Source organism: Canis aureus, chromosome 36 (assembly GCF_053574225.1).
Source record: "Canis aureus isolate CA01 chromosome 36, VMU_Caureus_v.1.0, whole genome shotgun sequence".
Lineage (NCBI taxonomy): Eukaryota > Metazoa > Chordata > Mammalia > Carnivora > Canidae > Canis > Canis aureus.
Window position 1 is genome coordinate 8,273,598 of NC_135646.1, and position 14,034 is coordinate 8,287,631.

At 37.6% G+C, this 14,034-nt stretch overlaps 1 long non-coding RNA gene across 5 annotated transcripts in view; it reads right to left on the reverse strand.

The window, feature by feature from the left end:
• LOC144305754 (uncharacterized) overlaps nucleotides 1–14,034 on the reverse strand; it is a 66,824-nt gene that overhangs the window by 9,789 nt on the left and 43,001 nt on the right. For 3 of the 5 annotated variants that reach the window (XR_013372825.1, XR_013372822.1, XR_013372824.1), the window contains 2 exons: nucleotides 8,738–8,847; nucleotides 5,034–5,147 (listed from right to left, as the gene is read on the reverse strand). This is a non-coding gene — a long non-coding RNA (uncharacterized LOC144305754). The remainder of the gene's footprint in view (nucleotides 1–5,033; nucleotides 5,148–8,737; nucleotides 8,848–14,034) is intronic. The other 2 variants (XR_013372826.1, XR_013372823.1) reach the window with 1 other exon arrangement.

Genomic DNA, 14,034 nt, shown 5'->3' on the forward strand with positions numbered 1-14,034 from the left:
GTAGAAATTTAGGGCTCACACTAATTTCTAATAAAAGCTTGTATTTTACTTTTTTAAAAAAATTGTGGGTTAAAAAATTTCTCCTTAATCTGTATATATATATATATATATATATATATATATATATATATATATATAAAACATACACATCTATCAGCAAGTAAGCAAATGAAATGCACAGAGAGGGACTATTAGCTACCAAAAATTTTAGCCATATAATTATTGAACAAAAAGAAAACACTGGACAAAGCATTTTTAGAAACCGTATAATTCTTCTACTTATCTATGTACATGTGTATATGTATGCATACATGTGTATGTATACAGATATATATGTATATCCTTTTCTTATCAGGAGCTCTTAGGCCTTAGCGTACCTTGCCCAGAAATAATAGTTAAAATCCTATTAGTTACATAAACTTCTTGCCAAGTTTTTACATGGTAGTATCCAGGAGATTTCAGGGCCGATGTAAGGGTCTTCCTGAATATATGGAGGAACTAATGCAAACTACAGTGGGACTATATCAACTCCCAAATCTAGGACCTATAATTCTATTACCTAAAGACTCCAGGCAAGTCTCCAATACCCAATACATATATATAATTAATTTTTGCAACTAAGAGTACCTATTCAGTTTGCCTTCATTTTGTTCATTTCACTCTAGCTGTCTAGCCTATGAACAATACTTTGAGTTTTAATTCCATTATATGTAGTATTGAATAATTTTCTTTTAAGCTTTGACTTAATATTAAACTCTGGCAATAAACTTTGACAATAACATTAAACTCTGAATGTTTAATAAGCATGTATCCCTCAAGTCATCAATAAAATGCTAAACAGAACAAGGTCAAGAACAATGTCCTAGGGCACTTTGGTACAACTTTTTTTCTGGCTGACATGGAGATACAACTCCTCCCTTTGTGATATATGGATTTAAATTAACCTCAATGATATCTGGAGAACTGGTAATAAAGTTGACTTGCTGCTAGTTGCCTGAGTGTTGACCTGGGAGTTTCTTAAGGGGCACTTAGCTAAATCAAGATTTGACTCAATGGTCACTTGATTTCCAGCAAGAGTGCAAAGACAATTTAATGGGGAAAGACTAATCTCCTCACCAATAGTGCTGGGATAATTGGACATCTACATAGAGAAGAATGTAGTTGATCATCCTCATACTATGTCAAAAAATAATAATATGATATGAATCAGAAACCTAAATTTAAGAGTTAAATCTATAAAACTGTCAAAAGAAAACAATTACACTTCATGATCTTGGATTGGGTAATGGATTTTTAGAAATGACACAAAGCACAAGCAACAAAAGAAAATATATATTTTTTAATTCATCAAAATTAAAAATTCCAAGGAATTTCAAGGAAGATGAAAGACTGACAAAAAAATTTTGGTGAATCATTCTGCAAAAAGGAATGAAGTACTGATACATGACACTATTTGGATGAACTTTGAAAACATTATGCTAAATGAAAGAAACCAGTCACAAAAGACCACGTATTATATTATTCTGTTGACATGAAATGTCCAGAAAAGCCGAATCTATATAGACAAAAGTAGATTAGTGGTCTCCTGGGCCACTGAGGAGGGAAGGATGGGAAATGACTGCTAACAGATATGGGGTTTCTTGTAGGGGTGGTAAAAATGTTCTAAAATTGATGGTACTGATGGATGCACAAATCTGAATATATTAGAAACCACTGAACTGCATACTGTAAATAGGTGAATTGCATGGTATGTGAATTGTATTTCAATATACAGTATATAATTAGAATTTAGAATCTGGGACAGTGTTTTGTTAATAAGAAAAAACCAGGATGATTGAGTGACAACCATGGAGTCCCGGACAATCCCAGTTTCCAAAAAAGGAATAGAACGAAGCCACTGGCCAGCATCCTTTTTGTAATTTTAGAAGAGTTTACGAGCCCTTAGGAAAGAAAGTGGTAAGCATTAGGAACCAATGTAAGTCTATGCTATATCAACACCACTTTCCTTTCAACAGTTTTGGTAGGTTGGGAAAGTTCTGTAGACACAGTGCACCTTGATTTCACCTAGTGTACTGAAACTATTTTAAAGATGAAGTTTTGGGGGATCCCTGGGTGGCTCAGCAGTTTCGCACCTGCCTTTGGCCCAGGGCGCGATCCTGGAGTCCCGGGATCGAGTCCCACGTTGGGCTACTGGCATGGGGCCTGCTTCTCCCTCTCCTCTGCCTGTGTCTCTGCCTCTCTCTCTCTCTCTCTCTCTCTCTATGTCTATCATAAATAAATAAAAATAAGTTTAAAAAAAATAAAGATGAAGTTTTCCTGCTCCAAGACTATTTCCTTCAAGAGAATACTTGCATAAATACCAAAAGAGAGCCATGGATCCTGCTTCATCAGAAGAAATTTTTTTCTGGCTTCCTTAGTTAAAAGGAACATGTGTGGTCTACAAAAAGCTGGTGTGAGACTTGGATCAAGGTAAGTGTAAGACTTGCATCTCTAACAGATGTCACATTTAGTTTCTGGAGTCATTGAGTAGGTGACATCAGCAGTAATGAACAACATTAAAACAGAACATAAATTTGCCTACGACGAGGCCATATAATGCTAACTGTTCCCAAAACTGCAGTGCCAGAAATCAGCTTCAAGATAAAGAACACCTCTCTCTTTGTCTCTCTCTGACTCTCTCTTTCCCTTCCCTCAGCTCTCTCAAAACAAAAAGACAGGGGGAGAAAAAGATATAGACAAATACAGCTCTCAGCCACAGGGAAGAGTGAATCTAGAATGAGGTGCTGGAGCTGGTTTGCCCTGGCTCACTTGTGCCTGTGCTCATCTTTTCCCGACTCTGTGTTCACTGAAGTCATTTTGGCAGTCTGAAATCATTCATGTTGGGAGGATACACCACAAAATTTGGCAAATGCTACAAATCTGGCCTTTATTTCCCCTGGAGAGCCTGTTGTTAAACACTTACCAGCATAGCTCTGGCAAGTCTCTCAGTGCTGGCCAACTAATAGTAGTGTGGAACAACAGGACATATTGTCTCTGAATGTTAACGGCATGCAAGTCACAGCACAAAGACACCAAGATGAGAGCTGTGGTAATACACACTACAGGAAGCAACACCCACATCCACAGTGAAGAACAGCAGTAACTTAGAGACAAGGATAAAAGGAAATGGGGCAGTACTTTTAATTAAACAACAGCATCCAATTTATATGCGAGGTACGTATTTTGGTGAAACGGTTTAGTTTTTGATATATAACTATGGGAACCATTGTATTCATTAAGTGTTCTAAATTTACTGATTGCTTAGGAACAACTTTGCCTAGTTATAAGATTCAAGAATCCATTTAGTTTTATTCCTTGGAGTTTTTTCCTTTGCCTCTGACTCACACAGTGGCAGGCATGGCATCCAGGACAATATCCCCCAATAAGAGAACCTTTCTTATAAAGTACAAGCAAATGAATGACACAACTTTTGGATTAACAGAAATGGTTAGAATAGAAATGTAAAGTAAATATACTTAAAACAGATTATTGGGAAGACTGAAAATGAAATTAGGTGGGCATATGTTTATACCTATGTACCTTGTAGCCAAGAATTCCAATGGAAAAACCAACATCAGAGAATTGGATTTTGTTCCCCCAAATGCAGTCAGAAACAGCATGATCTACTTTCTATGGAAGCATCCAGAGGCTTCCCTTATGGGAAGGCAACATCTGTTTTAAGAAGTCCTTTGAAGAAATACTACATAAACATGTGGGAACGGCGTGTTATATACACTCCCTGGCTTAAAGAGTTGCCAGAGGAAGTAGAGAATTGAGCCCCCAAGACAGAGGCCATTTAGTTACCTTGGCTGAGGCAGCAATACCAATTTCAGCCTCTCTGATGTTTAACACATCAAGAGAATGGAGGGAAATAAAGTTACGACTGGAATCAATCTTGCCACTTTCCTGGCATGATATCAAAGGTTGCTTAGGTATACCTTTGCAAATGAAAAATTAAAATTTGGGGCTTGGGGGAAGAATTTGGGAGGAAAGATTTAAAAATTTAGTTGAATCATCTATACACAAACCTGTTCTCATAATTAGTCAAAAAGAAAATTTATCAGGTACAATATAACATCAACTCTTCTAGGCCAGGGGTTCTCAATCTGGGGTCCTTGGATAAAATTCAGAGAGTCTGTGAACTTGAATAAAAAAAAGACATCTTTATTTTCACTAACCTCAAACTGAAATTTATCATTGTCTTCAATTATGAATGTAAGCAACAAACCATAGTGACTCTTCCTATGACTCACTGGTAACAGAAATCACAGATAGTCTTTTATCACACTGCAGCAATTACAGAAATCTTCATATATCACTTACTCTCCTGCCATTTTGAAATTATGATAATGATTCTATTTGCCACTATGTCTTGTGATTTAAGTATTATCTGCACATAAATGGCTATGTCAGAAATTTGGTGTTTTAATGGTTTGAACATTATACTTCAATATAATTGGTTGCCTTTGTGATTACATGTAATTCTTTGTGTTTTATTTTAAGCATTTTGAAACCTCTGGAGAAGGAGTCCTTAGGCTCCTTTAGATGGCCTAAAGTGTCAATGGCTTACAAGTTAAGAACAACTGGATGCAGAAATGAAGAGCCATGGGGCAATAGATCTTTCATGAAGGCCATCCTTCCTGTGTGTTGGAAGAGGAAAAAAGAGGCTCCTGATATACCTGTTCAGTTATGATATCTGCTTAAAGTTTGAAGACAAAGATGGCTTATCTAATATTTCCACCTTTACAAAGAAAAAAAAAAGCAATGAAATAAGAAGAGTAAGAATCTAAATCTGGAAGGAAGTGAGGGGTAGGGAGAATTATAGTAAGACCATTTGAAAGTGTGAAACCCTTCCTATTAGCTGTGATCAGATAATCCTGGGTCATGGAGTTCATGCTTGAGATGGACTAAGGACAGTGAAGCATCCGAGGGCCAAAGCTGTGAGCAAGAAGCCAGGACAACTCTGTGGTTTGTCAACTCTGACATTACGTTACCTTCCTGTGTGATCTTGGACGAGTGACACAATGTTTGGTGATTCAGCTTCTCCATTTTCTTGGCCCCACATTCCATTCAGCTGGCTGTGCAGAAGTCCCAAGACAAACAGCCTGCTGAAAGAGAGACAGCATTGATGATTTTTTTTTTTAAAGGAAAGACAATGCCAAGGAGCTGCTTCCAGGCCTTCCATGATGGCTCCATTCCTACCTTCAGTTCCCACCCTTTGTCCTTTATGTATTCCTGGTTTCACTCCCAGCTTGGCTTTCCATTTGCTCCAGGCCAACTGTCTGTAACAGTCAGAGAACATAGTTCTATCTCAAAAGCCATCCTATGGGCAGCACAAAAGAAGGGACCTGTCTTCACTGTCATTTCATCCTTGCACACCGTTTTTCTCCCAGACACCCTCTTCTCTCTCTCTCCCAATGAAACCTACGGCCAGACCATCCAGTGACACTGGCATGCAGCTATGTTTTTCTAAACTTGAAAAACATAAAAACATTCTCAAAAAAAAAAAAAAATTCTCACTTCCTCCCAAATAAATGAACGTCAATTACCAGTGCAAAAAACTTTTGACTTTATAACACTAAAATGCTACATGTCTGCAGAAATAAGAATACAGTTAGTGAGAATTCCCCTGCATCTGCAGACCTCTGAGAAACACCAGTATCCATGCTTCATCACAACTCTAACTGTTAATCTTTCAACATTTATTTGATTTTGACAGAAATCAAAGTTTTACCCACACTGGGTGAAGCTCAGGTGATAAGATTTCAGGCATCGGGAATTGGGAAGGAAGAAGCAAAGGCAAAATGAATCCTTATGGACAATCCTGGAATTACATGCATTGTTAATCACTGATTGTGTCTACACCTAAGATTGGCCTTGGTGAACCTTCTAGCTAAAGTGGTTCAGGTAACCTTTTCACCATATTGAATTGAAAGAGACCAGAGGCCTCTTTACCTGCCCCAAGGACATGGCAAATTGCATCTCTTCTGTCAAGGAACAAGCAAATGTAGTGCAGGTTGTCAAAATCTCTGTCATGCAAATCAGGCATTTAAATGGTTTTTAAAGATAATATTCAGTTTATCCATTGAATCTTGTGAATAACCTCTGACATTATTAACCGGAAATCAATCTCGTCAACCACTGTCCCCGTTTAAATAATTGGCCTGGAGATTTTTCCTTAAATAATCCAGCCCATCATATTTTCCAATGTGCTTTGCAGCAGAGCTAAATAGTTTTTTTTTTATAAGCCCGCTTTCCTTACATTTACATTTATTTTCCATTTTTAGGCATGCAATCAGTTTTTTTCCCCATCAAACTATGTTTTATTAATTGGATTTCCACCTGTGTGTCAGGCAGAGGAAAATGTAAGTTTGAGCACAATAGTAAAGCCCTTCCAATCATAGCAAAGAGATGAAAAAAGGCCAGAATCAGAAAAACAAAAGTTTACTAAGATAAGACTTCTACTTTCACCATAATGACTTCTGAGTCGGGCTATCTGGGACCCATGCTGATCTAATAAGGATTGATGTACTCATGATCTATAGAATCTAGGTACTTATTCACACCCAGCTATATTTCTCCTCTAACCCTGACCTATGCTCTATTTTATTTTTCATTTTTTTAAGATTTTATTTATTTATGAGAGACACAGAGAGAGAGAGAGAGAGAGAGAGAGAGAGAGAGAGGTAGAGACACTGGCAGAGGGAGAAGCAGGCTCCATGCAGGGAGCCCAACGTGGGACTCGATCCCAGATCTCCAGGATCATGCCCTGGGCTGAAGGCAGCGCTAAACCGCTGAGCCACCCAGGCTGCCCTATGCTCTATTTTATAATGAAAGGAAAGCTTTCTGCCTTCAGGTAACTAAAAATATCTGGTGACCAATCCAATGCCATTTTTTTTTTTTTTACCCCACTCACTAGCAGATGGACATAAATTAATAGGGATAAGGAAAGAAACCATCGCTCATGAAGCAGGCCTGCATGGCTTTTAAGAGCCTGGATTGCACCTCCTATTCCCAAGCAAGAGCAAAAGAGCCTGGCTCCCACGTACTCTACTGAATGGACAGGTAGTTGTGGCCTCAGCCTTGCCACCAACTTACCATATAGTTGAGACTTCCGGTGGTAGGCCACCAGTGCTGACCCTGAGGTGGGCAAGTCTTAGATAACTGTAGCTTTGAATAAATCAGACATGCAGAGCCCTCTCAGCGAGCCACAGGTAAGTGTGCTATTCATCACTGAAAACTCTACTATTCTTTTGATATCAAGATGAAGTTGATGTCAGAGTTTGGGCATCAGTAGGCACATGACCACATTCCTTGGAATGTTTACTCTTGCACCAGAATCAATTCACTTTTGAAACCCAGTTATTTTGGATCAAAGGAACTTTTTTGTAATCTGGAAATGTTTTGGATTCCATGAACTCCCTCCCCCACAAAATGCAACAACCTACATTCATACTTTTTTTTTTTCTCTAAGCACCTGAAATGTAAAAACATTTTCTCTAACCACTAATCATTTACTTATAAGTAGTGCATTTAATGGGAACTTGACTTTACCTATTCTGCATTCATTCAGATTCATTGCTCTGAACACATTGGAACAGATGTTACAGGGGTCATACCATCAAAGAAGTATTTACACTTGTGAGTTTGTAAGGCTAAAGGAAGTTGTACCAATGGTAAACTGATATGAACCCTTCAAAAGGGGCTCAGTTTTACAAACCTTATTCCAGCAGACTTTTTATTTTTTTAATAAAAGCACATTCCCCTCCCACAGTCTCAACTGTGCCACTAAACCCATATGCATAGTAAGAATTGATATTGGGAAAAAGAAAAGACTCAAAGATAGCTCAAGCTCAATAACATAGGAAAAGATTTTCCTTGAACACACATAAATGGTACCGAACCCTATATATATATATATATATATATATATATATATATATATATATATATATATATACTATGTTTTTTCCTGTATATGCACCCTTATGCTGAAGTTTAATTTATAAATTAAGCACAGTAAGAGATTAACAACAATAACTAATTTAGCCTCATATGCTAAATACTATAATTTACTAAATTATCATATGCAATCAAGTATATTTCTAGATTTTCTATCCTGTTCCATTGGTATATCCAACTACTTTGAGTTTGATTTCTCTCTTCTCCAACACCCTTTTCTGTTACAAGAGCTAAAGATTCACAATATTTTAATGTAGAAAGTACTGGGGGGAAAAAAGAGGTTGCTACCATCGATACGCTAAATAATTGCTCCATCAATACAAATATTACTATTGAAAGCAATGGTGATTTTTCAGGATGGAATGATCCTCATTTAAAACCTTAAATATGTTGCTAAATTATGCTATTCCTGAGGTTTTCTCATTTATAAATAAGAACCCAAGAAAAGAAATTATTAAGTTCCAATCAGATACAAAACTCTTTTGGAAGTAAAAGTACTCATTGGTTGTTTATATGAGTCTTATATAAGTATTTTTATGAATCGGATCTTCTATTAAGACAGCAGTATCACTCAAGTGGCTTTAAAATTTTTGTTTGCCCACTTAAAACCAGTCCAAAAGCTCTAACTAGTCTTTCTGGAAAGAACATCTCAACCAGGTTTGAAAACTGTTACACTTTATCTAAAGGGGGGGAGATTTGTTCTCTAAATATCAGTTAACCAAGACAAAAGACTCACCTTATTCATCTGTTTCAAGTAAGAGGATTTGTCAGTTCTCAGAATTTGAAGTTAATATGTTTTGGAGTTGCTATGTGATTCAATTAGTGTGGAGAGGTAGGATGGAGAATCTGGATCAAAGAAAATAACATTATGTTAAATCAAGTATAAGGAATAATTTTAAATAGTATTCTTAGAGTACTCATAGCTAGATATTTCTCAGTAGAAAAAAAGTCATTAAAATGGACATAAGATTCTTGGATGGCCATTTATGAAGGATTTCTTTCAGCAATTTTCAAATTTGACTTTGGATTAACTGTCCTCTAAACCAGGCAAATTATACACAATGAAAAGAAGAGATCTCTGGCAATATTGTATGTAACTGAGAGGCAGAGGAAATGTTTTTAGGCAGCAGTCATAATTTTTCCTTGACTGCTAATATCTGCTTGCTAACACTTGCACACATCCCCAGGGTGCTGGGGTTTGTAAACATTACTTGATGATGACATACTGAATAATATGAAAATGTGTCTCTCATCCACACCCAAAACCCTCCAAAGAACATTTCATATTTTCAGACTGTGGTCAGCATGCTTTTTGGGGACTATTTGTAGTTCTTAAACGGAAAGTTAAATGGGTTCTTTATTAAAAATGAATTCCTGGGCTATCCTTGCAGGAAACAAGATGGCCATAAACCACATAGTCAATTTTACAGTCAAATGCTATAGGAATTGAGGTTGTTTCTCACATGTCTGATAGGAAATGTTGCAAATTCTAAGAATAAATTATTTACTGAAATGAGCATGTAAGTAAGTAGCCAGACATGTATGTGTTTGCTAATTTTTAAATACCTAAAAACCTCAAGCACTTTTAGGAGTCAAAAACAAAACTGTAACATTTCTGTCAGTTCTTGATATCCAATCACACTCATTCATTTTTTAGCAACACAGAATATAGAGTTTGATAATGAGAAGAAAAGATACAATATTTCTAAGAGAGTTTAAATGCATCTGAAATAAAAAATATTAGTTTGACAGGTTTAGTACTTTTCTGTTGACTAAATTCAATAGGACTGCTGCAAGCAGAGGATCTATGATAGGAAAAGAAACCTCACTTGACCTCAAAAGAACTTCTCTCTATAACAAAATACTTACAAAGCCATTGTGATTCATGAAAATTATGTACACAGCAAGCATCTTCAATGTAAAATTATGGGTGAATCTATAGTCCCAACCAAATCACAAATGAAAGAGTGAGGTTATATTTTATAAAAAGGGAGAAATAATGGAGAGAGAAAAGAAAAGAAAAATTTGATGCTGTTCTAAAAAAAAAAGTGTTGCACATTTATTCCTTTATTGTCTGATTCTTGTTTTTTTGTATATGGTCACTGGAAAATGGACACAATGAAAAAGATGAAAACTTACTCAACACATGGACATAAATCACAGGAAGAAAACCGCCGAAGGATGATACAAGAAAGAAGTTATCAATTAAGTAGAAATGATAACCAAGTTCTTTGTTCCTTATGCATTAAGCTTAATAAATGATATAAATTAATTAAAGTGTATTTACTGAGTCATATTGCCTTAAATCACTTTTTTCTCCAAAAAATTGTTTTTATTTTGCCTAACCAAAATTAAGCTCATCAAAACTAAAAGCACAGCCATTTCAAGGAAAAGCCTTCCTAGTTACAGATTCCTTAAAAAACAAAAACAAAACAAAACAAAAAACCCTGTAGAGGTCTTTGCCAAAGTATGAAACTGTCTCATTAGAATGAATGTATACTAACAAGAACAAAGATCTTACTTTGTTCACTGCTATATCGCAGCGTCTAGAAAAGTTCCCAATAAATACAAAATATTTATGGCAGTTGTCCCTCGCACAGAAGTAATAAAGAGCAAAATAGTACATTTTTTCCAGAATATGGTTGGATTAATTCTTATAATTTGAAAGAAACAGTGCTTATTGGCTGGAAGAAATTGGAACGCTGTTTAGGAATTCAGAAGATAGTGTTGGTTAAGTGCTATTGCATACTTAATTAATTAAAATACTGAATATACTCTGGCATCTCATGTGTGAAGTGGTGAATCTGGGTCCTCTCTTACTGCCATTTACCTATAAATCAGAGCCAGCTTCCTGTGCACGCAACCTGCACAGCTTCACAAAACCCTGTACTTAGAAGACCCCTTGCTTGGTGTAAAGCTGGGCTGCAACCCTGCTGGAATTCCTTACTTATGAACAAGAAGACCAGTAATATTTATTATACTGGGCCTCAAAAATTATGTAGCCGGTCCTGCTGCACATAGTTTCTATAAAACTTGAGTGAGCAAGAAAAGGATACTATATGAATGACCAACTGTCCAACACAACAGAAGACAGCTGAGGAGGAATTAAATGAAAGCCTATATACTTCAAAAAGTTCAAAATAATATCAACCTGTCTCGCTTCTTTAAATTTCCATTGTCCCCTCAAAAACCTTTTCTCAGGACGTGAGCCATCCCTGTGCATTTATTTGTCATCTCTGTGGCTGACAAAAATCTTCATGGAATTCCAAAGTCCCCAGTAGTCTCTTCACAGGGCAAGTTTTTATTTTGCAGCTTTCGAGAACCACTCACCCACTCCACTAAACATTTTTAAAGATTTTAATTTCACTTGGTAGGTCGCTCTTTGTAATGTAGAAATCATAGTACTCAAGGGCACTGTAAAGTCAGCTTCTTTAAAAAAATGAAAGTCACATACCGGGGATTTACAGGTCTCCAAAGTCTGAAGGCTGTAGTGGGATGCTATTGTAGACATTCCAGACACACAGCCAGCACTTGTATTATACTTCCTGTATACTCCATGGTTCATGGAAAATGTCCTTCAATGCATTAAGACATAGTATTTGCCATGACTTGAGTTCTTTACACTTAAAATTTTATCACTGAAGGAATATTACCACCTTTTACATTTAAATCTTAAAGACATTTACAATGCAGTAGTTTGGAGTTAAATATACATCTTTACTCTTCTGTCACAAGATATAAGGTTGGACTAATCTATTTTGGACTGTAGTGAAAGGGCACATGGCATAGGTAAGCTCACTCACTGGGTCATGAGTGTATTTCAAGCAAATTGTAAATCATGTTTAATATCATCATTTGCATGATATGTTTGCAAACCTAAAACTGTCCCGGAAAGAAGAAAATCCATAAGACTATCCTGAAAGTATATTTATTTAATTAAAACTAGAACCAGATATATTTGGAAAAAAAGTAGATTTCAGAACCAATTTCGTCAAATTCATAAACAGGCCTTGGGTTTGAGTTTGGAGGCGGCTGTCTTGGGACACACATTTGCCACCTGTTCCAGTAGGAAAACTCTGCTTTCGTTGTTACCTTGATCAAAAACTCAAATCTTTATTGCTAATTTCAACTACTGCAAGTTGAGAGAAACTTCTATGCCCAATACCGTGTTAGAGACTTTCCATACACCTTTTAATTCCTATAATATTCTGAAAAGCCCTGACCATCTCAAGCCCCTGCCCCATGCCTCTGCCTGGCTTCTATAACTGGCCCCCAGTCATGCTACCTCCCTATTCTCATTTTCCCATCTCTCCATTTTGCATTCTCCAGTTGCCTCAGGGCATCTCAAAGAGTGATGCCTGCAGGACACACCGCCACTTCTCTGACTTGTCGTCAAGCATCTCCCTGTCTGGAGGGTCCCTCTCTCCTCCTCTCACATATCCAAGGTCTTCTCTTTCTGCACCTGGTTTGTCTTTCTTCTTCCACGAATACTGCCCACATGTATATTCTTCCTATGAATTCCTGGTGTAGAAGTTCCCTGGGAGAAGAATGAGAGCCTGGCAGATAGAATATAGTTTTGAAATAAGGAAAACAGGTAGAAGTGGGAAGGAATGGGCTGTTGTGGCTGGATTATAAAGTGGAGGTGGAGGGGTGTCTGGGTGGCCAGTCAGTTCAGTGTCTGACTTTTGATTTTGGCTTAGGTCTGGATCTCAGAGTTGTGAGATCTGTATCTGGCTCTGTACTCAGCCAGGAGTCTGCTTCCTTCTTCTCCCTCTCCTTCTGCCCTCCCCCTGTTTGCACTCTCTCCCTCTCTCTCTCTTTCTTAATAGATAAACAAATAAACCTTTTTCTTTTTAAAGTGGAGGTTGAGAAATGGGAGCAGAGCAAACCAAAAGAATAGATTATTAAGGCTGTAGAGAATAATTCATTCTTATAGGCAGTAGTAGCCACTGAAGGACTCACTGCATGGGGGAGACCAGATCATATATGTGCTTCAGAGAGGTCACTCTGGTGGTAGTAGGTAGAAGATGGATCGGATGGTGAAGATGCAACAAAGAGAAGAATATATCACAAAAGGATACCAACCGTGTCAAGAGTTTAAGAAACAGCAGGAGGAATGGCCATGTGAAGTAGAGGATATGGAGAAAGAACTTTCCAGGCAGAAGGAACAGCAGTGTAAATGCTTCTGGGTAGAAACGTGCCTGATGTATTGGAAGAACACTAAGGAATCCAGTGTGACTGGGTTATTGAGCAGGAAAGGGAGAATGGCGAGACATGGCTAGGGCCAGAGTATGCAGGACCGTATACACCTCCATAAGGATCTTGGATTCTGCTTCTATGTTTAAGGAAGTCATTGGAGGGTTTTGGGCAGTGGATTGAGGTGTTTATATTTAAGTTTGTAGAAGCATCACTGTCACTGCTATGTAGATGATTAGCTACCAGCAGGGTGGGCAGGGAGACAGGGCTATGACAGTATTCCTGATGGAACATCAGAACTGGTGGCTTGGGGAATCCCTGGGTGGCTCAGCAGTTTAGTGCCTGCCTTTGGCTCAGGGTGTGATCCTGGAGTCCTGGGATCAAGTCCCATATCAGGCTCCCTGCATGGAGTCTGCTTCTCCCTCTGCCTGTGTCTCTGGCTCTGTGGGTGTGTGTGTGTGTCTCTCATGAATAAATAAATAAAATCTTAAAAAAAAAAAAAAGAACTGGTGGCTTGGACAAGGGTATGCTGGTGGAAGTCATATGAAGAGCCAAGTGTCAGGACTTGGGGATGTGTCAGATATGGAGTATGGAAGAGAAGGAGCAATCAAGGATGACCTCAAGAGTAAGCAGTTACCATTGGCAGTGGATCAGGCTGTGATGAAAATGCAGAAAGCAGTGTGACAGCAACACATGGGATATAACTTGTACTAATGGATGCTCAGTTACTGCCAGGTAATTGAGTAAATGAGAGCCGTGGGCTGATCATCATCTCTACCTAATTGTAAGGCTATGCCTCACACTATTGCAGGAATTAATGGATTTTTATTTCTTTAA